The sequence below is a fragment of the Arachis hypogaea genome, chromosome 16, assembly GCF_003086295.3.
Source record: "Arachis hypogaea cultivar Tifrunner chromosome 16, arahy.Tifrunner.gnm2.J5K5, whole genome shotgun sequence".
In the NCBI taxonomy this organism is placed as follows: Eukaryota; Viridiplantae; Streptophyta; class Magnoliopsida; order Fabales; family Fabaceae; genus Arachis; species Arachis hypogaea.
Window position 1 is genome coordinate 105,320,679 of NC_092051.1, and position 2,532 is coordinate 105,323,210.

The 2,532-nt window shown below is 41.0% G+C and overlaps 1 non-coding gene across 1 annotated transcript; it reads left to right on the top strand.

Annotated features, from left to right (window-relative positions):
• The first annotated feature begins 1,812 nt into the window (after positions 1 to 1,812).
• On the top strand, positions 1,813 to 1,920 carry LOC112761179 (small nucleolar RNA R71). The gene has a single exon (XR_003181587.1). It is a non-coding gene; the product is annotated as a small nucleolar RNA R71 (small nucleolar RNA).
• The last annotated feature ends 612 nt before the right edge of the window (positions 1,921 to 2,532 follow it).

A 2,532-nucleotide genomic window follows, 5' to 3' on the forward strand; every position in this document is an offset into this window, starting at 1 on the left:
TTCTTCTGCTGTTTTTGATTCTGTTTTTAATTTTTGTATTTATTTTGTGACTCCACATGATCATGAACCTAATAACACATGAAAGAACAATAAAAAAAAATAAAATTAGATAAATAAAAATTAGGTTGCCTCCCAACAAGCGCTTCTTTAATGTCAATAGCTTGACAGTGGGCTCTCACAGAGCCACACAGGTGATCAGGTCAATTTTATAGACTCCCAACACCAAACTTAGAGTTTGATTGTGGGGGGCTTTGGTTGACTCTGTACTGAGAGAAGCTTTTCATGCTTCCTCCCCATTGTTACAGAAGGATAGCCTTGGGCCTTAAACGCAAGGTAGTCCCCATTCAATTGAAGGACTAATTCTCCTCTGTTAACATCTATCACAGCTTTTGCTGTGGCCAGGAAGGGTCTTCCAAGGATGATGGATTCATCCTCATCCTTCCCAGTGTCTAGGATTATGAAATCAGCAGGGATGTAAAGGCCTTCAACCTTTACTAACACGTCCTCTACTAGTCCATAAGCCTATTTTATTGAGTTGTCTGCCATCTCTAATGAGATTCTGGCAGCTTGCACCTCAAAGATTCCTAGTGTCTCCATTACAGAGAGTGGCATGAGGTTTATCCCTGACCCAAGGTCACATAGAGCCTTCTCAAAGGTCATGGTGCCTATGGTACAAGGTATTAAGAACTTTCCAGGATCTTGTTTCTTCTGAGGTAATGTCAGTTGATCCAGATCACTTAGTTCATTGATGAGCAAGGGATGTTCATCTTCCCAAGTCTCATTACCAAATAATTTGGAATTTAGCTTCATGATTGCACCAAGGTACTTGGCAACTTGCTCTTCAGTAACATCCTCATTCTCTTCAGAAGAAGAATACTCATCAGAGCTCATGAATGGCACAAGGAGGTTCAATGGAATCTCTATGGTCTCCAGATGAGCCTCAGAGTCCTTTGGTTCCTCAAAGGGAAACTCCTTGTTGATCACTGGACGTCCCAGGATGTCTTCCCCACTGGGATTCACGTCCTCTTCCTCCCCTGTAGGTTCGGCCATGATTGTTATATCAATGGGCTTGCACTCTCTCTTTGGATTCTCTTCTGTATTGCTTGGGAGAGTACTAGGAGGGGTTTCAGTGATTCCTTTACTCAGCTGGCCCACTTGTGCTTCCAAATTTCTAATGGAAGACCTTGTTTCATTCATGAAACTCACAGTGGCCTTAGATAGATCAGAGACTAAATTTGCTAAGCTAGATGGATTCTGCTCAAAATTCTCTGTTTGTTGCTCAGTGGATGATGGAAAAGGTTTACTATTGTTAAACCTGTTTCTTCCACCATTATTAAAGCCTTGTTGAGGCTTTTGTTGATCCTTCCATGAGAAATTTGGATGATTTCTCCATGAGGGGTTATAGGTGTTTCCATAAGGTTCACCCATGTAATTCACCTCTGCAATTGTAGGGTTCTCAAGATCATAAGCTTCTTCTTCAGAAGATGCCTCTTTAGTACTGTTGGATGATTCCTTCACTCCATTCAAACTCTGAGAGATCATATTGACTTGCTGAGTCAATATTTTATTCTGAGCCAATATGGCATTCAGAGTATCAATTTCAAGAACTCCCTTCCTCATAGGCGTCCCATTATTCACAGGATTCCTTTCAGAAGTGTACATGAACTGGTTATTTGCAACCATGTCAATGAGTTCTTAAGCTTCTGCAGGCGTTTTCTTTAGGTGAATGGATCCACCTGCAGAATGGTCCAGTGACATCTTTGATAGTTCAGACAGACCATCATAGAATATATCCAGAATGGTCCATTCTGAAAGCATGTCAGAAGGACACTTTTTGGTTAGTTGCTTATATCTCTCCCAAGCTTCATAGAGGGATTCACCTTCTTTCTGTCTGAAGGTTTGAACATCCACTCTAAGCTTACTAAGCTTTTGAGGAGGAAAGTACTTGGCTAAGAAAGCCGTGACCAGCTTATCCCAAGAGTTCAGGCTATCTTTAGGTTGAGAGTCCAACCATACTCTAGCTCTGTCTCTTACAGCAAACGGGAAAAGCATAAGCCTGTAGACCTCGGGATCAACCCCATTGGTCTTAACATTATCACAGATCTGCAAGAATTCAGTCAAGAACCGAAAAGGATCTTCAGATGGAAGTCCATGAAACTTGCAGTTCTGTTGCATCAGAGAAACTAATTGAGGTTTAAGCTCAAAGTTGTTTGCTCCAATGGCAGGAATTGAGATGCTTCTTCCATGTAAATTGGAATTAGGTGCAGCGAAGTCACCAAGCATCCTCCTTGCATTATTATTATTTTCGGCCATATTGTCTTCTTCTTTTTCGAAAATTTCTGTCAGATTTTCTCCAGAGAATTGTGCTTTAGCTTCCCTTAGCTTCCTCTTCAGAGTCCTTTCAGGTTCAGGATCAGCTTCAACAAGAATGTTCTTATCCTTGTTCCTGCTCATATGAAAAAGAAGAAGAAAGCAGAAAATATGGAATCCTCTATGTCACAGTATAGAGATTCCTTTATGTGAGTTGAAGAA